Below are 23,295 nucleotides of genomic sequence, written 5' to 3'. Positions count from 1 at the left end.
AGGTATAAGACAAAGAGTCAGACACGACTTAGTGACTGAACAACAACAATAACAAAGAAAACAAAAGCACTTATTATAATTGCTTCACTCATCACTGTGCCAGTACAATAAAACTTTAAAAACATTTATGTAAGGTTTAGACAAGAAGAAACCAATATTTATTATTTGCAGATACTATGGTTGTCTACATAGAAGAATCTAAAAGAATCTACAAGCTGTTAGAACTGCTAATAGAGTTCAGCAAGTTCACTGGATACAAGATGATATGTGTATGAGGGTGCGTGCACACACACACACACACGCACAGGCACACACACACACACAACATCAAAGAGAAAATAACCTGTTTCCCTTCCCTCTCCTCCCCTCCTCCCCTCCCTTCTTTTGTTGCATTAGCTAGAAATTCCAGTATGATGTTGAATGGGAGTGATAAGTGCTTGCTTTGTTCCAATCTCAGGGGGAAAATGTTTAGCCTTTCATCATAAGTCTAATGTCAGCTACAGGGTTTTTGTAGACAATTTTTTTCAAGTTGAGGAAATTCCCTTGTTCCTGTTTTTTTAAAAGTGTTTTTTTTTTACCATAAATGGTATTGGATTTTGACAAGCACCTTTTCTGTATCAGTTGATATGTGATCATGTGATTTTTCCTTTTTAGTCTGTTAATATGGTGAATTGATACTGTTTGGTTTTCAAATACTGAACCACACTTGCGTACCTGAAATAAACCCCACTCGATTATGGTGTATAATTCTTTTCTGCTGTGTTTATTTACAGTTTTCGTTAATCAATACTATGTTAGGGATTTTGTATCTACGTTCATGTGAGATGTTGGACCATAGTTTTCTTTGTACTCTTTTTGTCTCATTTTGCTACTACTGGTCTCAAAATTCATTGGGAAGTATTTCTTCCTCTTCTGTTTTCTAGACGAGATTGTGTGGAATTGATGTTAATTCTTTAAGTGTTTGGTAGAATTCTTCAGTGAGACCATCTGAGCTTGGAGATTACTATTTTTTGGAATTTTAACTTAAAAATTTATTTGAGGATTACACATTTATTCAAACGATCTATTTCATATTAAATGAGTTGTGGCACTTTGTCCTTTTTGAGGAAGTGGTTCATGTCACCTGCTGCAGCTGCTGCTGCTAAGTTGCTTCAGTCGTGTCCAACTCTGCGACCCCACAGACGGCAGCCCACCAGGCTCCCCCGTCCCTGGGATTCTCCAGGCAAGAACACTGGAGTGGGTTGCCATTTCCTTCTCCAATGCATGAAAGTGGAAAGTGAAAGTGAAGCCACTCAGTCATGTCCGACTCTTAGCGACCCCATGGACGGCAGCCTACCAGGCTCCTCCCTCCATGGGATTTTCCAGGCAAGAGTACTGGAGTGCGGTGCCATTGCCTTCTCCGTCGTGTCACCTACATTGTGTATTTATCTGTGGAGAGTTGCCCACTGTAATCCTTTATTACACTTTTGGTGGCTAAAGTTTCTAGCTGCTGTGGTGATAGCTCCTGTAACATACCTTACAGTGGTCAGCTTTTTTTTTTGTTTGTTTGTTTTTGGTCAGCCTTGGTAAAGCTTTGTCAATTTTACTGATCTTTTCAAAGAACTGGCTTTTTGTCTCATTGATTTGCATTATTGTTTTCAATTTCGTTGACTTTTGCTCTTACCTTTGGTATTTCCTTCCTTTTGCTTGCTTGGATTAATTTTGTGTTTTTAAATTTTTTTCTAGTTTCTAGAGGTGGGAGCTTATTTTATTGATTTGACTCTTTTGTAACATTTAGTGCTACAGATTTCAGCATACTGTATCAACATTTTATTATTTTTAATGAAATGTATCAAACTTTCTTCCTTTCAAGTCCCTTTATCCTTCCCTACTTATGACTCTTAAGTATTTCCTCTTACACTGTTACCATATCAGACTGCAATGTAAGTCTTGCTTTAGCTATCAGAGTAACTGATGAAACTCAACAGAAGGGAAGTTTATTATAATTATCCATATTTTTACTTTTTTTCTGTTGCTTTTTCTTCTTTTCTAATTTTCCGAGATTCTTTTATCATGTTGTTGTCTGTTTCAAGCACTTTCTTTAGTTTTTTCTTTAGGAAAAGTCTGCTCATCCAAATCCTCTTGATTCTCCTTCATTTGAGAAGGTCTTATGTCTTGCTTCCTCAGAGCTAAAGCTGCCCTCCCCACCCTCCCCGCCCCACCAAACTCGGATTCTGGTAGACAGTTCTTTTATTTCAGCACTTGAAATTTCATGTTGTGTTGCTTCTTTCTGGCCTCTGTGGTTATTTGAATCATTTATTCCTTAGGGTACGGTATTGTTTATCTCTTGATGCTTTTGAGAATTTTTGTTTGTCTCCAGTTTTTGGAATTTGATTATGATATACTTGATATGGTTTCTTTGGGTTTATTCTATTTGTTTAGTTTCTTAAGTCTGTAGGTTTATGTATTTAGTTATATTTGTGAGAATTTCAGCTATTAAGTGTTGGAATGCTTTTTCTGTCTTTCTCCCTCTGGGATTCAGATGACACGAATGTTAGATCTTTGGAATATTTTTCCAGGTTCCTGAGTGCTCTTTCTTCCCCACTGTATTTTCTCCCTGTTAAGATTGACAATTTCTATTTTATCTTCAAGTTCACCAAGTCTTTCTCTGCCCTCTCCATTCTACTTTTGAATCCATCCACTGAGATTTGTTCTTCAGTGATTGTATTTTTCAGTTCTAAATTTTCCATTTGGTTCTTTTTTGTACACTCTCTGTCTTTGCTGAGCTTTTCCTTTTTTTCATTTATTTTAAGTATGTTCATAGCTGCATTTCTATAGCATCATTGCAGCATGTTTATCATGGCTACTCTAAAATCTTTTTCGGATAATTCCAAATCTATGGTGTGTTAGTGCTGGTATCTGTTGAATGTCTTTTCTCACTCAAGTTGAGGTTTTCTGGGTTCTCAGTATGATGAGTGATTTTTCACTTGAACTGTAGTATCTCGGCTATTATCAGACTCTGGATCTTATTTAAATCTTCTGTCTTAGCAGGCCTCCTTCGACTCTGAGCTGGTGGGGAATGAGGATGCTGTCCTGATGCTGTTGAGTGGGGTGGACCTAGGGTCTCCATGTGGCCCCCACGGACGCTCAGTGTGGGGAGGAATGCCTGCCATTGCTGGCAGGGGTGGGAGGGCACCTTTTCAAGTGGTTGAAAAGTAAGTGATCTGATGGGGAATGAGGATGCTGTCCTGATGCTGTTGAGTGGGGTGGACCTAGGGTCTCCATGTGGCCCCCACGGACGCTCAGTGTGGGGAGGAATGCCTGCCCTGCTGAACAGGGGTGGAGGTAAGCTCCCACTGCTGGATGGTGGTGAAAATCCTAGCTAGGTAAAAATCCTAGCTTCCTCTTAGACCTCCTGTGACACACTCCAGCATGGCAGGGATGGGTATCTTATTACCATCAGGTGGGGGCAGAAATCCAGGATCCTCATGTGGACACTAGTGACCCTGTTGGCAGTGGGGGTAGACCCATCACTGCAGGTGGGTATGAAAATCCTGAGTCCCTACTTAGCTTTTGTTGGCGGGAGCAGGGTCACAGTTTTTTCTCTTTGGCTGGAGTAGGGCAATTATTCTGTTAAAGTTTTCTGTCTTGCTGGCTTGGCCCTTTCCTTGTCCTTTGTCTTGAGAGAGGACACTTTCCTTAGAACTTGTCTGTGCCTGTTGATACTTGTGGCGGCCAATTTCTGCAGCCTCAGTCTGGGATAGATGCAGAAAGAAAACCCCAGGAGCTCACCGCCACATTCCGCAAGGTCCCTAGCTGGGCAGCCTTCTTTTCTCCAGCTTCCAGACTTGCTCATGTTTGGTTTGTACGTAATGTGCACGTGAGCTCAGTCACTCAGTTGTGTTAGACTCTTTGTGACACCATGGACTGTAGCCCACCAGGCTCCTCCGTCCATGGAATTTCCCAGGCAAGAATACTGGAGTGGGCTGCCATTTCTTACTCCATTATATGTAATATCCAAGGTTTTTAGCTGTGTTTTGCAGGAGAATCAGGGAGAACTACGTATACTCCATCTTGTCTGGAATTGGAAAGCAGATGGGTTTTGAAACCACCACATGAGGGAATTGCCTTGCTGCTTCCAATTATCTGTTGGGATTAAGTGTGAGAACTTAATCAAGAGGCGGTCCATGGGGTTGCTAAGAGTCGGATACGACTGAGCAACTTCACTTTCCCTTTTCACTTTCCTGCATTGGAGAAGGAAATGGCAACCCACTCCAGTGTTCTTGCCTGGAGAATCCCAGGGACGGGGGAGCCTGATGGGCTGCTGTCTATGGGGTTGCACAGAGTTGGACACGACTGAAGTGACTTAGCAGCAGCAGCAGCATAGTGTTGGATAAAGTCAGGTGGGACACCCCCAACTCTTTCCCATTACCAGACACAGGGCATCCTGGAAGCAAGCATGGCTCATATACTCCCCAGAAGACTGAGCATGTCATCATCAGCCTCTGGGGTGAGGGCTTCTCTGCTGTGGGCTTGTCTGTCTTACCTGGCCCATCATCCTTGACTCCCACGAAGTTTCTCTTTTTGAAAGCCCGAGGCTGATCTCCCTCCCCTACATGTCCTGCCCCTGGACTTGTGCCATGTGTCTACCTCATTGTTTAATTGTCTGTGTTCCGACGTCCCTGTCACACAGGCTACTTTATTCATTTCTACGACTCCAGGCCCAGCCCAGGTCTACCATCTGTCTGGAGGATGCCCTGGGGTCTGCATGGGTGTGAAGGGGGCAGTGTTGCTGGGAACTGAGCTTTGGAGGCTCATAGTTGGAAAGGATGTGTGTGAAGTTATTTGGCTTCCTAAATATAACCTGTGGGATCTCACAAATCCCCCAAATGGTGACGATCTGTGAGAAATCTTTATCATGATCAAGACAGTTAAAGCTTTTATCTTTCACCCAAGTCTCAAATCCAAGGGACTCTAAATGAAAAAGAGTAGAATTCAGGACTAAAGTAAGTAAGTTGTTCCTGTTTGAACAACCATGTGATTTGATTATTCAGATCTTCTCAGTGGACTGTCAGAGGATTTTCAGGAGAAAGAAATGAAGATTATCCAAATTTGCAGAAGACCTTAAAAAAATTTGAGGCAATGGAAACAATTATGTTCATCAGTCATGGGCTGGGGCTGGAATAGGTGAGGGGAAGAAGGGAATGGAGGGATGGCTCTTTTCACCAAACAGTGCTGGGCTGGGGCACAGGAGGCCTGTGTGCGAGGTCTGTCTTTTTCTCCAGAGTGCTTTTGCTGTGTGACCTTGGGTACACATTACCTGCCCTCTCTGGGCTTTGCTCTCATATTGGTAGTCTGAAGTGACTGACGTGTAGTCTTTAAACCTAATTTAATGGGAGCTTTAAACTTGACTGCCTTAAAAATCTTCAGTGGATCCCCATGAACATCTGACTCAAGTCCAGATTATAAACAGACTCCTGGTAGCCCAGAAATAAACTCATGGCCTATATGGTTAACTAAACTTTGACAAGGGCAGCAAGTACACACAATAGAGAGAATAGTGCTGAGAAAACTGGACATCCATCTGCAAAAAAGAAAGAAAGAAACTGGACCTCTATCTTACAGCACTCACAAAGATGAACTTGAAATGGATTAAAGACTTCAATCTAAGCCCTGAAACTGTAAAACTCTTAGGAAAAAACAAAGGGAAAAATTTCATTGACATTGGTCTTGGCAGCGTTTTTGGATATGATGCCAAAAGCATAGGCAACAAATGCGATAACCTAGAAAGCTTTTGCACATAAAGTAAAGTGAAAAAGACAACGTATAGAATGGGGAGAAAATAATTGCAAACCATATAACTGATAACAGGCTTATATGTAAAGCACATAAGGAACTCACACAACTCAGTGGCAAAAGGAGAAATAATCCAATTAAAAATTGGGCAAAGGACTAAAACAGATACTTTTTCAGAGACATGCAGATGACCAACAGGTACATAAAAAAGTGCTCAATGACACTAATCATCAGAGAAATGCAAGTCCAAACCGCAGTGAAATATCACCTCACACCTGTTAGAATGGCTGTGGACAGGAAATAACAAGTGTGGAGGGGGTTTGGAGAAAAGGGAACTTTTGTACAGTGTTGATGAGAATGTAAATTGGTGTAGCCACTTATGGAAAACAGTATGACGGTCCCTCAGAAAATCAAAAATAGAGCCAGTGATCTAGCAATTCCACTTCTGGGTATACAGCCAAACGAAATGGAATCAGCATCTCAGAGAGATATCTGCACGCCTACACCCACTGCAGCGCTATTCACAGTAGCCAAGACATGGACGCGATCTAGATGTCCTTTCATGGATGAATGGGTAAGGAAAATATGATATCTCTGTTTATTTATAGTATTAATCAGCCTTAAAGGAAGGAGACTCTGCCGCTTAAAACAACATAGTTAGAGCTGGAGGACATTATGTTAAGTTAAGCCAGACAGGAAGAGACAAATACTGTATGGTCTCACTTACACGTGGAATCTTAAACACACACACACACACACACACACACACACACACACACACAGCAAAAAGCAGCAGGGAAAATGGGGAGATGTTGATCAACGGGAATAAACTTTTGATCATAAGGTGAGTAAGTTCTGGAGATATAATGTACAGCATGGTGACTGCACTTAATAATACTATATTATATACTTGAAATTTGCTAAGAGAGTAATCTTAAGCATTCTCACTGCACACACAGAAGGGTAATGAGGTGATGGATGTTTTAGTTAACTTTGATTGTGGTAAATATTTTATAATATATATAATATGCACATATCAAATCCTCACATTGTACATTTCAGTTCAGGTCAGTTCAGTCACTCAGTCGTGTCCGACTCTTTGTGACCCCATGAATCGCAGCACGCCAGGCCTCCCTGTTCATCACCAACTCCTGGAGTTCACTCAAACTCATGTGCATCGAGTCAGTGATGCCATCCAGCCATTTCATCCTCTGTCGGCCCCTTCTCCTCCTGCCCCCAATCCCTCCCAGCATCAGAGTCTCTTCCAATGAGTCAACTCTTCTCATGAGGTGGCCAAAGTACTGGAGTTTCAGCTTTAGCATCATTCCTTCCAAAGAAATCCCAGGGCTGATCTCCTTCAGAATGGACTGGTTGGATCTCCTTGCAGTCCAAGGGACTCTCAAGAGTGTTTTCCAACACCACAGCTCAAACGCGTCAATTCTTCAGCGCTCAGCTTTCTTCACAGTCCAACTCTCACATCCATACATGACCACTAGCCTTGACTAGATGAACCTTTGTTGGCAAAGTAATGTCTCTGCTTTTGAATATGCTCTCTAGGTTGGTCATAACTTTCCTTCCAAGGAGTAAGCGTCTTTTAATTTCATGGCTGCAATCACCATCTGCAGTGATTTTAGAGCACAGAAAAATAAAGTTGGACACTGTTTCCCCATCTACTTCCCATAAAGTGATGGGACCAGATGCCATGATCTTCGTTTTCTGAAGATTGAGCTTTAAGCCAATTTTTTCACTCTCCTCTTTCACTTTCAGCAAGAGCCATTTTAGTTCCTCTTCACTTTCTGCCATAAGGGTGGTGTCATCTGCATATCTGAGGTTATTGATATTTCTACCAGCAATCTTGATTCCAGCTTGTGTTTCTTCCAGTCCAGCGTTTCTCATGATGTACTCTGCATAGAAGTTAAATAAGCAGGGTGACAATATATAGCCTTGACGTACTCCCTTTCCTATTTGGAACCAGTCTGTTGTTCCATGTCCAGTTCTAACTGTTGCTTCCTGACCTGCATACAGATTTCTCAGGAGGCAGGTCAGGTGGTCTGGTATTCCCATCTTTTTCCGAATTTTCCACAGTTTATTGTGATCCACACAGGCAAAGGCTTTGGCATAGTCAATAAAGCAGAAATAGATGTGTTTCTGGAACTCTCTTGCTTTTTCCATGATCCAGCAGATGTTGGTAATTTGATCTCTGGTTCCTCTGCCTTTTCTAAAACCAGCTTGAATATCTGGGAGTTCACGGTTCACATATTGCTGAAGCCTGGCTTGGAGAATTTTGAGCATTACTTTACTAGTGCTTGGTTTGGCTAGTCCTACTGCTACTGCTGCTGCTAAGTCACTTCAGTCGTGTCCGACTCTGTGCAACCCTGCAGACAGCAGCCCACCAGGCTCCCCCATCCCTGGAATTCTCCAGGCAAGAACACTGGAGTGGGTTGCCATTTCCTTCTCCAATGCATGAAAGTGAAAAGTGAAAGTGAAGTTGCTCAGTTGTATCTGACTCTTAGCGACCCCATGGACTGCAGCCTACCAGGCTCCTCCATCCATGGGATTTTCCAGGCAAGAGTACTGGAGTGGGGTGCCATTGCCTTGGTTAGTCCTAGTCTTCATTAATGTTGATTGTTTAAAAAATATCTGTTTATAAATGGGGCTTCCCTGGTGGCTGAGGTTAAAGAATCCACCTACAATGCAGGAGACAGGGGTTCGATCCCTGGGTCAGAAAGATTCTCTGGAGAAGGAAATAGCAAGCCACTTCAATATTCTTGCCTGGGAAATACCATGGATAGCTTGGTGGACTCCGCGGGGTCACAAGAGACAGATACAACTTAGCGACTGAACAACTGCGCCTTTATAAATGGGACGTTCATATTAATTGTTTTGTTTCCCAAGAAGCCAACAGTGCTTGAGCTTCAGACTCTTTTAAAAGCAACTTTTTCGGCTTCTTAACTAACATCTACACTTCAGGTACATACAATTTTGTCAGTTATATCTCAATAAAGAACAGGGCACATGAGATTAGTAAGAAGTCTGAAAGACAGTGAAACAAAAAATTATTACATGACAACACTTGAAAATGTATAGAAAATAGGTGGTTGCCTAACAAAAGTTAACAAAATTGATCTAAGAATAAATAGTTAACTAACATGGTGTAAATGCTGAGAGATTGGAAATGTCACTAAAGATTTACTAAGACAGAAGTCCTTAACTTTGACTACATGTTGGAATCATCAGGGGAGATTTAAGAATTCCTATTCCATGACAGTGTAAAATGGTTTAGTTGCTGTGGAGAACATTAAATTGAACACAGAGTTACTATGTGACTCTCTTAAGCAGTTCCACTCTTAAGACTATACATAAAGAATTAAAAATAAGAGTTCAAACAAAGGCCCATACACTGATGTTCACAGCAGCACGATTCACAATAGCTGAAAGGAGGAAACAACCTCAAGGTTGATCGACAGACGAATAAACAGAATCTGGTACACAGTGGAATATTATGCAGCTATAACAAAGAATGAAGCTATTTATATATGCTGTAACATGGATGAACCTTGAAAACATGCTGAATTAAAGAAGCCAGACACAAAAGGCCATTGGTAAATCCATTTTTATGAAATGTCCAGGACAGATAAAGCCGTGGACATAGGAAGCAGATTAGTGTCAAAGGTTGTGGGGTGGGAGCGTGCCTGATAATGGGTGTAGGGATTTCTTGGGGCTGAGGAAGTGTTCTGGAACTAGACAGCAGTGGTGGTGGTCTGACATTGTGAATGTACCGAATACCACTGAACTGTATATTTTTAAAATGTGCATAAAGGAAACAATTTGCATTTATTTATTTATTTGCTCATTTATTTATATGATGTAAGTTTGGGTGCACAGCACTACAGTGTGACACCTGTATTCACTAGAGTCACCACCACAAGTCAAGTTACCATCCATCACCATACAGTTGGCCTTCACCCACTGCCCACACCAGCCCCCTTCTCGGTAAGCACTAATCTCTGTATCTTGAAGCTTTGTTTTTGCTTTATTTTGTTTGTTTTGTATTTTTGGATTCCAAGTCTGAGTTAAATAATACAGTATTTGTCTTTCTCTGACTTTTTTCACTTAGCACAGGGCCTTCAAAGTCCATCCATGCTGTCCCAAATGGCAGGATTTCCTTCTTTTTATGGTTGAGAAATATTGTGTTCTATAAATATACACCACATCTTTGTCCTTTTATCCATTGATGGACACTTAGGTTGCTTCTACATCTTTGCTACTGTAAAGATTGCTATAATAAACACGGGGGTGCATGTAGCTTTTCAAACTGGTGTTACCAGAAGTGAAAGATCTGGATTCTATGGTACTTCTATTATTTTTTTGAGCAATTTCTATACTGTTTTCTATATGGCTGTACCAGTTCACATTCTGACCAACGTGATATGAGGGTTCCCTTTTCTCCACATCCTGACCAACACTTGTTGTTTCTTGTCTTTTCAAGAATAGGCATTCTAACAAGTGTGAGGTGATAGCTCATTATGGCTTTGACTTGCATCTCTTCAATAATTAGTGCTGGTGAGCATCCTTTCAAATGTTTGTTGGAAAATGCTTCCTTGGAAAAATATCTCTTCATGTTCTTTGCCTGTTTTTTTTTGGTTTGCCGGATTTCAGTTCTCCCAGCAGGGATCGAACCCAGGCCCTCAATAATGAAAGAACCGAGTCCTAACCACTGGACCGCCAGGGAATTCCCTGATGATGATTTCTTTTGATGTGCAGAAACTTTTCAGTTTGATGTGGTCCATTTGTTTACTTTTTCTTGTTTCCCTTGCCTTTGGCATCAGATCCACAAAAATATCACTAAGACTTATACCAGTAAGGTTATTATTGCCCATGTTTTCTTCTAGTTTCATGGTTTCAGGTACTACATTCAAGTCTTTAGTCAATTTTCAGTTAATTTTTATGTTTTTATAATTTTTCTAGTTTCATTCTCTAGCATATGGCTTTCCAGTTTTCCCAAAACCATTACTGAAGAGATTACCCTTTCTCCATAGGTGTTCTTGCCTAGTAAATTAATTGTCCATATATGTCTGGGTTTGTTTCTGGGCACTCAATTCTGTTCCACTCATAAATTGTACACTTAAAATGCATTGCATGATAACTTTTATATTTTGTTATGTGAATTCTACTACAATAAAAACTTCTGATTTCTGGACCCTACCTGAAATCGCTAAAATCCAAGAAGTCCAGGATGGGAATGAGGTCCAGGCCTTAGGATTCAAATCTTCCCAAGTGATTCCAATCTCCAGAGCTGAATTTGTTGGGAGTCTAGAGTCCAGCTAAAGCACCTAGATTTATCAGGGTCAATGTTTTGAACAGTTCTGGGGCCAGATAACACAACAATTAAAAGACCAGTATTTGTAACAAATAAAAAGCTCCTACTAATAAAACACAAAAATCCAAATATATCCAAGTATGCAGGAGAAGAAATCTTTAAAAAATAAAAGAAGCAATGAACAGAGGTTTAGCTTTACTAGTAGTCAGGAAATAAAAATGAAAGTAACATTGACTGGCTACTTTTCATTTGTCAGGTTGGCAATAATTGAAGAAAACAAAACATCCAGTACTTGCAAAGATGTGTTGAAAAGGGCACTCCTATGGGAAAGAATTGGAGAAGGCCATGGCACCCCACTCCAGTACTCTTGCCTGGAAAATCCCATGGATGAAGGAGCCTGGTAGGCTGCGGTCCATGGGGTTGTGAAGAGTCGGACACGACTGAGCGACTTCACTTTCACTTTTCACTTTCATACATTGGAGAAGGAAATAGCAACCCACTCCAGTGTTCTTACCTGGAGAATCCCAGGGATGGCAGAGCCTGGTGGGCTGCCGTCTATGGGGTCGCACAGAGTCGGACACGACTGAAGTGACTTAGCAGCAGCAGTAGCAGCATGGGAAAGAATGGGGCTTTCCTGGTGGGTCAGTGGTAAAGAATCTGCCTGCCAATTCAGGAGATGTGGGTTTAATCCCTGAGTCGAGAGGATCCCCTGGAGAAGGAAATGGCAACCCACTCCAGTATTCTTGCCCGGGAAATCCCATGGACAGAGGAGCCTGGGGGGGCTATAGTACATGGGGGTGCAAAGAATCGGACACGTCTTAGAGACTAAACAACCACCACCACAAAAATGGTAAAGAATCTACCTGCCATACAGGAGAGGCAGACTCAATTCCTGGGTTGGAAAGATCCCTTTGAGGAGGAAATGGCAACACATGCCAGTATTCTTGCTGGGGAAATCCCATGGACAGAGGAGCCTGGCAGGCTACAATCCATGGAGTTGCAGAGCTGGACACGATTCAGTGACTGAGCATGAGCACAAGCACAACTGCGTTTTTGGAAAGTTAATATGACAATACCTATTTGAAATTCCATGTCTGAGGCTCCACCCTACAGAAATATGTACTGAAGAATTGTTTATAGTGGCAACAAAAGATTAACCAGAAATAACCTGCCTCTCCTCGGAGACAGAAGCACTGAAAAATCAGAATCTTATGCATCACGGGATCGTATGCAGCTATTAAAATAATGAGACATCCATCCATTCACCTGGGACAACCCCATGTTGTATGCATTTCTAAGTTAAGAAAAGGATCACATTTCAGAGAAAAAAACAAGCCTCTTGAATGTGGCCTCTCTCTCTCTCTCTCTGTCTTTTCTCCCTTTCCCTCCCACATTTTACAGTGTTCTTCAGTCATATTTCTGATTCCTGGACTGGGCCAGGCTCTGCCACACTTCTGGGTCTTGCCCATGCTATTTTAGCCTGCTGCCTTGCTAATTCTTACTTATGGTTCCTGTTAAGAAGTTGTCTCAAGCCATTATTCTTCAATTAAAAATAAGCAAAATTTAAAAAAGAAGGTGTCTCCCTTTCCAGGAAGCCCTCTGTGATCTCCCCTTCTTCCCACATGCCCCCTAATCCCCCAGGCTTCCCTCTGCTTTAACCTGACTATGTTCTTGCTGCCCAAGAACCTTTGCCTTTTGGCCTGGGGCCTCCTACAGGGAGAAAGGTCATGCTTTGGTCACCCTTGAACACTGGGAGCCTAGCACCAGGCCGGGGATGAGGCAGCAGTGTTGGCAGTCCCATAGAAATTGTGTTGAAGCAAGGTGGTGGTCAGAAACTTTCTTGTTTGTTTCCCTAACTTAGTCTTGAAAGTGAAAGTGAAGTCGCTCAGTCGTGTCCGACTCTTTGCGACGCCATGGACTGTAGCCTACCAGGTTCCTCCGTCCATGGGATTTTCTAGGCAAGAGTACTGAAGTGGGGTGCCATTACCTTCTCCAAGAGATCTTCCCAACCCAGGTACTGAACCCAGGTCTCCCGCATTGTAGGGAGACACTTTACTGTCTGAGCCACCAGGGAAGTCCAGGAAATAGTCTTAGGAAATGTCAGTCTATTTAAAAGGAATGCACCTAATGCTACGGGGCTTCCCGGGTGGTGCTAGTGGTAAAGAACCTGCCTATCAATGCAGGAGACTTGAGAGATGTGGGTTCAATTCCTGGGTTGGGAAGATGCCCTGGAGGAGGGCGTGGCAACCTACTCCAGTAGTCTTGCTGGAGAATCCCATGGACAGAGGAGCCAGGCGGTTTACAGTCCATCGGGTTGCAAAGAGTCAGACCGAAGTGGCTTAGCACGCACACTCGCACTGAATGTTATGATCTCTGTTACCAAAATATTTTGGATAACCGTTACGCATTTTCCAGCTCTTTCCCCTGCTTCAGCTTTTTAAAGATGGTCAGAACATGACTGATGGCTTGTCTTGGTTTGCCTGGGGCTTTCCTGACTCTGGCACTGAAAGCCTCTGTCTCAGGCCAACCACTGCTGTTGGCTGTGTACAGTCTGAGTGACCCGTGAGGGCCTCTTATCTTTCACCCTGGAGTCCAGTGTGCTGTGTGAAGTGTGGTGTCAGCTGGGAGGAGCTTTCTAGAGGAGAATGGTATTGGTATGTCCAGGTCTGGCCAGACTTCTGCCACTTTGAATGAGTGGTTTCAAATAACTTCTTAACTCCATGTGTCTCAGTTTCCTAATGCACAACATGGGCATAAAAATTCTAAATCAGGTTTAGAACTGTAATGAATGTGCAGTGGGGACCAGGCACTGTGGTTTTAATCCTCAACAATCTGAGAGCTTGGTGTTGATAAGACTTCCATTTGACAGATGAGAAGACTGAGGTTCAGTGAAGCTAAGTGATCAACCCAGGTTTACAGCCACGCAAGCCATCACTCAGAAGCCCCAGTGGTGTCTGCTTCTGCCTCTGCAGGCTGCAGGTGCTTGCTGAGTGAGCTCCATGTGTGGTTGCTCTCTCTGGGACCAGGCCTCCTCAGGACAGTTGGGCCATCCTGCTAGGGAGTCCCCAGCGAGTTCTCTGGCTCAGGGCAGTGGGAATAGCCAGCAAAGCCAGCAATCCTGCTGGGCACTCTGCTACTCTGCCTGGAGCTTCATCAGAGTTGGGAGAAATCAAAGGATCCTGCAAGGTGATCTGGGCAAGATTCACTCACCCAATCATTCCTGAGTGCATTAATCCATGCAGGCATGACTTGTCTATCCTTACCACCTCCCAGGGAGGTCTGAGAATCCCATCAGTGAACATGTTGGTGCCCAGAGGGAGGAAGGAGCAGCTCAGACTGCCTGGGGCAGTCAGTGAAGGCTTCCTGGAAGAGGTTGCATTTGAACTCTGCTTGGAAAGACTGACTAGGTTGCTGGGTAGGACACAGGCAGTATGTCAGCAGAAAGGCCAGAACATGCAAAGTCAGAGCCACTGGAGCCATGGTGTGCACGCAGGAGGACAGGGCAGTTTGGAGGGTGTGCTGGAGTTCAGGGAAGTGCAGCAAAGGAGTGGTGGGGAGAAGGCCTCGCTGGCTGTCTGGCCTGGAGAGTGGGCTGTGGTCATGGTGGAGGCCGTGAGCAGTTCTTAGAGAGTTCTGAAGAGCAGGTGGCAGCCAGTTTTGTTGGCTAGGGAGGTGCAGTTAAGGATATTGGGGGACTGAAAAGGTCCAGATGTAGAGAGCAGAGCAGAGCAAGGATCCAATCTCTGCCCCTTCCCTGGCCCTGCAACACTCCCCAGGTGGCCTCTATGCCGCTATGGGTCAGCCTAGGTCAGCCTGGTCCTTGGCATGCCTTGGATGCCACAGATTGTTGATGGAATGATGCTGTTGGATAAATGACTCATTTACTGACCCAGCAAACCCAGTGGGGCTGGAAGGAAAGGAGAGCCCAAAAGGATGGGGAGGTTGTGTGTGTGGGGGGGGAGGGGTAAGAGGAGTGAAAGGACTTGATTTAAACTTGGAAAGAAAGACATTACCCGCTACTTTCCCCAGAAGGAGCAAATGCCTCTCAGCGGCCCTAACAGCTCCTCATCCTGCTGTTTTGCACAATATACAATATCTTTGCATAACAGACAGAATAATCTCATTTTCTCACTGGCTACAGAGCTTAGCTTTCAATCAATTATCCCCCAATACATAAAAAAACCCATCTCAGTGTCACATCTCCGCCTGCTGGGTGCTTCTTTTTCCCTGTCAAGGAATTTGCAAATCAATTGCTTTAACAATACTTTCCACAAATTACCTTCAAATGCCTGTGATGTCACCCACAGTTAATGCGTTCCTGATAAATAATGCATCAGGAAGTGGTGAGGCATTATTTCCCCCCATCCTTGAGAGGCAATGAAGGAAAGAGCCTGTTCTAGTGTGCAGAGGTCTGACTTCAGCCCTGGGGCTGGGGCGAGTGACTGGGTGCTGGGAGGCAGAGTGAGGGGCAGAGAGGCAGCCAGAGGCTAGCTGGCTGGCTCTGCTACCACAGTGCGGTCTGGCTTGGTCCATGCAAGACCCTGCACCTCCCTGCACGTTAGCTTCTGTGCGGGGCCCCAGGATGGTTAGTCAGTCTTTATAGGCCTAATGAAGGTCCAGGTAGCCCCACCCAGGAGCTTGTTTGAGGATGCTGCAGCCAATTGGGCAGGGAGTATGTTTTTGTTCCCAGCCCTTAAAAACCATGGAGAGAGATTGAATGGCAGAAGGCTCCTGAGCTGGCCAAGTTCAGTCTAAGCAAACCTGTGGGTCTGCATCCCTAAACTTACCATCCTGTGTGCAGGGCAGCTCTAGAGAGACCTCCGTGCTCCAAATGAGACTGGGGATCCTGAATGCAGGGTCTGGGGGCCCCCAGAGGAGCTGTGGCCTTGGGGGAGAGCTTTATGTCCTGGGGGCTCAGGTAGCTCCTGATCCAGCCTCTGTTAGGGGTGGGATGGCTAGAAGGTCTGGGCCTCTGGCTGGGATTTATGTGGTTCTGTTAGAGGAAACATTGGCTGAAACCTCCCGCCCTGGCCAGGCACCATAGCAACCATTTGCATGGGTTATTTTAGGACAGGAAGTCCTGGCAAGGAAAGCGGAACAAACAAGCTACCACCAACCGGAAGAATCTGGGAAAGGTTAAAAAGAGACGCCACTTGTCCTACCAACCCCCCAGGATCCTCCTCGCTGGAATCCATTTTGGCTGAGTGATGTGTGCACCACCAGGAATGACCCTAAGTCAGAATGATTGGCCAGAGAAAACCTGGAAACTAACCCATCACCATAAAACCCAGGACTGTGAGCCACGTGGCAGAGCAGTCCTTCGGTTTCCCTTGCTCCCCTAATCTCAGCCCAGGGGGCCCCTTTCCAACAAGGTCTCTTGCTTTGTCAGCACATGTGTCTCCTTGGACAATTCATTGTTGAGTGTTAGACAGAAGCCCACTCTCAGGCCCTGGAAGGGGCCCCTATTTCTGCAACAAGTCTTTTATCAGATGCTGTGTGCAGTGCGTGTGCACACACACATGTGACTGCATGTATTGATGTGTGTGCCTGCACATGCAATCACTCCATGAGCGAAATAGGGTGGGTGGGCACTCTGGACTGAGGCCTCTGCAGTGGCGGCCATGGGACCCTGGGAAGGCCATTCTTTGGAGCTAGAGAATTTGCTTGTAGGAATAAAGCTATTTTTTCACCTGTTAGAGAACTAGTGTCTTCATAGCTATAAGTGTATTTTGCAATTTAAAATTGTAGTTCCTAGAGAATCAAAATACACTGTAGTACAGTTTACAACAATACCCACCAACCGAAGGTGTGCCAGCAGCCTGGGCTCTCAGGCACGTCAAGGAAAGCCCTGGTCCCATCACCCCTTGTGCCACCCCATGTGTGTAACTGGGGCTCCATCTCTGCTGCGCTTTATCAGAGCCTTGGAAGGAATGCACCCTGAGTCTCTTAAAGAATCCGTTGCTACGTGTCTAATTCACAGCATGGGAGCAAACCCCACGGGAGAAAAGCCTGGGTACCCCCAGGGTAGAAGGGCCTGACTGCCCAGGGAAGTTGGAGAGGCTTCTGGAAGGAGAGAACTTTGAGTTGAGTATGACGGGTGAGGAGGGTGCATGGAAGCTCCTGAGGCCAGGAGACGGACTGAGAGAGAGAGCTGGCCTCTGGGGATGTGTCCCCTGAAGCAGGCTGACAAGCAGTGGGAGGTAGACAGGTTCTCTGTGACTAGCTGGGATCCATGTCTCCTGGAGAGTGACTTTCCTGGGAGCCTTGAATCTGTAACTCCAAGCAGTTTTTGGATGGGCCGAGAAGAGTAGCTGTGTGGGTGGGGAAGTATGGGAGGTGCTGGCTACTACTGCAAGCCCAGAAGGCTGGTGGCACGTGGGGACAATCAGAGCCTGGCTTGACACACTTTATACCTAATAAAGGGATTGCCATTTCCTTCTCCAGGGGCTCTTTCTGAGCCAGGGATTGAACCCAGATCTCCTGCACTGCAGGCAGACTCTTTACCATCGGAGCCACCAGGGCCTGCCTCCTCCTCCTTCCTAAACTTCCTAAACTCCCTCTGAAGGTAATGGCCAAGATGACTGAGGCGGAGGTGGGGGAGGGGGTTCAACGTGAGCTCACAGGTAAAATCCCGGAGAGGTGCTGATGGCTCTCAGGTGGCCGGCAAGGAGAGGAAGAGCTGCCGAGCAGCCGGAAGGGAAATACACAGAACGGCAACACTTTCCGCCCAGCAGGACTGCGGGAATGAGAACATCGGATCATACGACATTTTGGTTAAGGTGTAGGGAAGCGGGCCCCTCGTGTTCTGTTGGTGCAGAGTGCTCTTCGTGCGTATCATAGGATCTGGGGGGCCCACACCTGATCTCTCCCACATGGGTCCCCAGAAATCTTCGCCCCAGGGAAGTGGGTCAGTGACCTGTAGCAGGGTAGACTGAGAACCAGGGGTTGAGAGCAAAAGAAGCACAGGAGTGAAATGTATGATCCGGTCCATTTATGTAAAGCAAAATTCAGGAAAGGGCAGACTGCAGGATGCCTCCCCATTCTAGGAAGTCTGTCCACATGTGGGAGAAGTTATCCTCCATGGGAAGAAGGATGGGGCATGGGGTTGGGGATAAAGAGGGAGAAATAAAGACAAAAATCAGAACAGTGTGTGAGTCTGAGTTCCCCAGGAAGGACTGAGTACCAGTGCTTTATTAGGGAGGATGGATGGGAGGAACGGATGGAGCTGGGGCAGAGGTAGCCCCCCTGTGAGGCTGCAATTCCTGGGCTATGACAACATCTCATCTCTAAGCCTGGATGAGGTGGGAGGAACCAGGGCCTCCAGGAGTGTGCAGGCAGGCTGCAAGCTGTGGAGTTGCAGGTTGGTTGTGTGTGAGCCCAGTCTCAAGGAGATGGAGGTGGAGGATCAAGAGGACGGGGGCCAAGAGGGTCTGGGAAGGTGTCCTGGAGGCGGCCATGTGGCCTGAGGGTGAAGGGGTGCCACGGGCTTTGGCTGGGAGAGGGGAGCCCAAGTCTCCCTGTCAGCGAATGTGTGAGTGTACACAGCTTAGACTGGGGCAGACCAAGCGAATTCTTGAGCAAATTACACAACTGCTTAACCTCTTTGGGATCTCTATGCTGATTGGATGGAGACACTGAGTGGGTTGTTTCATGAGAGTTTTGTGAGTCTAGGGGGTCCATTGTGGACACCTCATCACTAGGGGTGGACAGGGCTGCTCCATCCATCTGAACCAGGACCATCGCATTTTCCAGCACCCCTCCTGAGGAGTCTCTCTTGCATGGTAACACAGCCTTAAGATCCTGCAATAAAGTGCCCCTCTCGAGGAGAAAACTCACCCTGAGCAGTCGCTCCTTCCTAACCGAGCTCACCGTGTATTTGTGCTCATCTCCTCAGGTTTCTGTGTTTTGACACCTGATTACATCCAGCTTCACACTCAGAGCTCTCTCTGCACTCTGCACTAATTATTTTGTGTGTCCTGAAATAGAGAAAACAAAATGCCACTTACTGTGTTAATTGGGATTTGTTTTACCCCCCGGAAACTTATTCTGCATATAGGATTTATTCCATTTTTGCTCATTAACTCAGCCATCTACTCACCTGACATTTATCACGGGCTTAGCATGCACCAGACTCACTGTGGGCACTTGGGTTGGAGAAGTGAGAGCCTGCCTCTGTCTCCAATCCCACAGACTGGGTGGGGGAGATTGATGGTGCACAGTGCGTGACGCCACGGGAGGGGCTGAGATGAAGAGCCCAGAGGGCACCCAGAAGCCAGCTGCCCTCTGGTTATGAAGCATGAATGACATTTCTCAAGGTGTCAAGTAGAGGCCTATATGGTTGTGTGTCCTGATAAATCGCCCATATTCAGAGTGAAGGGTCCCGGGGATAGCCATTCTTTTTAATATTCTTTTTCCATATAGGTCACTACAGAATATTGAGTAGAGTTCCTTGTGCTATACAGTAGGCTCTTATCTATTTCATCCATCTATCTATTTTAAATCTGTTTTATATTTTATCTATACATTAAGTGAAAGTGAAGTCGCTCAGTCGTGTCCAATTCTTTGTGACTCCACAGACTGTAGCTTCCCAGGCTCCTCCATCCATGGGATTTTCCAGGCAAGCGTACTGGAGTGGGTTGCCGTTTCCTTCTCCAGAGGATCTTCCTGACCCAGGGATTGAACCCAGGTCTCCTGCATTGTAGGCAGACACTGAACTATCTGAGCCACCAGGAAAGTCCATGTATACACATATGTATATATATACACATAACCCTATCTATACATTAGGTAGGTCTTTATTTTATATACAGATGTAAGTAAATGTCATTCCCAATCTCCCAATTTATCCCTCTCCCCACCTCTTTCCACTTTGGTAACCCTAAGTTTGTTTCCTACATCTGTGACTCTATTTCTATTTTGTACCTAAGTTCATTTGTGACATGTTTTAGATTTCACATATGAGTGATACCGTATGGTATTTGTCTTTCTATGTCGACATTTCACTCAGTATGACAATCTGTAGGTCCACCCATATAGCTGCAAGTGGCATTATTTTGTTCTTTTTTATGGCTGAGTAATATTTCATTATATATATGTATATATATATATGTGTGTGTATATATATATATATACGCCACACCGTCTTTATCCAGGAATTTACTTATTTTATAGAACAGGACAGATTTTAATGTGTTCATGTGGTCTACTCAATATAAGGCATAAAGTTTTCAAGCAGTAATGACAAGAACTACTGCCAGGGATTTGGAGAATTAATGCTATTTCCCAGGGAGCATCATGGCCCTTGGCAAATAAATGTCCACTTTAGAAAGTGGCCCCTCCTGCCCAGGATATACAGGTAGGTTTGTGGGAGAGGGTGGGGGCAGAGACTGAGCATCCAGTGCGGCCCCTCCTGAGTGAATGAGTAGGCTGGCGCTGGGACAGGCCTTGGGCCGCCTGGAGTAGCGGGGAGGTCTGCACAGGCGTGCCCTTCTCCCTGGACAGCGCTGCAAGACTTCCCTAGCATGTTTTCTAGTCTAGAAAGAAGGCCATGTGCAGGCAGCTCGGACTCTTCTGTAAATCTTCTGTTCGCTCTTCATGGCTGCTGCCATTAGTACAGGGCAACTGTTCATAGATCGGCTGGTAATGTGTCTCCAAGCAATGTAAACTAACTCCCTGCTTAATATAATATTGAGTTTAAAAGCCCTCTGGACAGATATCTTATCACCCAGAGTCAAGGTTATGGATCCCAGTGTGGGTAGAGTGGGCTTTGAAGTTGAGGGTCCTTGGACAGGCCAGTGCCCCTCTCTGGGTGACTGCTCACACATGAAATAGGGGGCTTGTGTGGATTCAATGAGCCTTATGGACCTCATAGGTTTGAAACACCTCACTTCCGGAAGTTCCTCTAGAGTGCTGGGGAATCACATCTCCTTAGGGATAGCCGGATACTTGGAAGACTCTTAGCAGACCCAGGACACCTGCTGGCTCCCTGGTGGAGGCCTGTGTGAAGAGTGCACAAACCTCCTTTCCTGGTGGGGCTCTGGTCTTCAGCAGACAACAGATGATGTGGGCGCTTCAGTGTGCTCCGTAGGGCATGCGTGTTTTGTGGGTGTGTAGAGCGACTGACTCAAGTGTTCAGACTCCAAACCCAGTGTTCTTCTTGTGGCATCCCAGGCTCTATCCCAGGGAGAAATGAAACCGAGCGGGACCCTGTGGGGCTCCTGGGCGAAAAAAACCTTTCTGTGTTCCCCATTTCTTGTAGAATTCAAACAGTTGCTAACCAGGGAAGGGAGGGGATGCAGAGACAAGGAGGGAGCAACCAAGAAACAATAGTGCAGCCTTGGGGCAGTGTCCTGGTTTCCCCTCAAAGGGCACACATGACAGTATATTGGAGCTACTTTTCAGATACATAAATTCCCACCAGGTAGGAGAAATGAACTATATGCTGCCCACCAGCAGTAGACCCAGACTGGTTGAAACCAGAAGGTTGATGATGCTGACTCCCACTTATCTCATCATCAACCAGTCAGAAGAATGTCCATGAGCTTATCATGCCTTCCTCTTTGAACCATTACAAAACTCACTACCCACTCCAGGCTGGGACACAGTTTTGAGGGTGTTAGTCTTCTGTGACCTCCATTGCCTGGCAAAGCAATAAAGTTATCCTTTTCTACTTCACCCCAAACTCTGTCTCAGAGATTTATTTGGTGCCAGTGTACAGAGACTGAGTTTCAGCACAAAAGGGAGGTTCCTGTATAAGTCAGCGTTAATGAGACAAACATCTAATTACCACTCATAAGTGAGTTGATAAGCCTCACAGGGTCAGTGCAGAGAGGTATTGGATTTGCTTGAGGCCTGTCCCTCGCTGTGCTTGCTATGATTCTGGTAGGATTAGGGAGAGTCATTTTCTGTGCCTCCAGGTGTGAGGTCTGGCTCGCAGGTGGTAGAGATAAAACTCCCCTGGAAGGGTTCTGTAATGGCTGGTGTAGATGATGGTGCTGCTGCTGCTGCTAAGTTGCTTCAGTTGTGTCTGACTCTGGGCGACCACATAGATGGCAGCCCACCAGGCTCCCCTGTCCCTGGGATTCTCCAGGCAAGAACACTGGAGTGGGTTGCCATTGCCTTCTCCAACGCATGAAAGTGAAAAGTGACAGCGAAGTCGCTCAGTCGTGTCCTACTCTTCACAACCCCGTGGACTGCAGCCTACCAGACTCCTCCACCCATGGGATTTTCCAGGTAAGCGTACTGAAGTGGGTTGCCATTGCCTTCTCTGGTAGATGATGGTAGATTAAGCCAATTATGGTGTTTAAATCTTTGCCTTTTCAGACCTGCTTGCAAAATTGAATTGCTTGTTGTCACATCAGGTGGTCATGTGGCTCAACAGTGGGGCTGGAAGGTGGGTGTAGCCTCCACTAGAGGCTTCTCTCTCCCTCTGGGAGCCCTGCCCCCAACTCTTTGGCCTCCTCGGTAAATGTAGCAGTTGCTAAAAACTCTTTTGCATTTAGGTGTTGGAAATTGGGTAGATGCTAAAGAATATTTTTGAGCACCTCTGGTAACTTCATATAATACCATTACATCTTAACCCTGTGATCTAAGCCTTGGTATCATCATTTCACATAGGAAGTCCATCAGTTTTCCTTGTTACAGAGTAAACCTATTAAAAACTTAGTGACTTAAATAAACACACACACACACACACACACACACACACTCTTGCCATCTGTTTAGCCTGCAGTCCTGCTCTGTGGTTCTTGAAGTCTGGGCTGGGCTGGACTAATTTTGGTGGGGCTTGCATGCAGCTGGTGGGTTGAGTGGGTCTTGTTGGTCCTGAGCAATCTTGTTCGGGTCTGGAAGGCTGCTGGCTGCTGGCTGGGGCGATGGGAGTGACTGCATCTCTCAGGTTCCAACAGGCTAGCCTGGGCATGCGCCTGTGTCAGCGGAGGGTTCTGAGAGCAGCAAGGCTGGAAGATGAAACGCTTCTCTTAGCTCTTTTAGCTTCAGCACAGCACAATCGGAAGGACTGATGCTAAAGCTGAAACTTCAGTACTTTGGCCACCTCATGCGAAGAGTTGACTCATTGGAAAAGACTCTGATGCTGGGAGGGATTGAGGGCAGGAGGAGAGGGGGACGACCAAGGATGAGATGGCTGGATGGCATCACCGACTCGATGCACATGAGTCTGAGTGAACTCCGGGAGTTGGTGA

Source organism: Ovis canadensis, chromosome 2 (genome assembly GCF_042477335.2).
Source record: "Ovis canadensis isolate MfBH-ARS-UI-01 breed Bighorn chromosome 2, ARS-UI_OviCan_v2, whole genome shotgun sequence".
Lineage (NCBI taxonomy): Eukaryota > Metazoa > Chordata > Mammalia > Artiodactyla > Bovidae > Ovis > Ovis canadensis.
The sequence above is the reverse complement of the archived record's forward strand: the minus strand, read 5'-3'. Positions refer to the sequence as shown.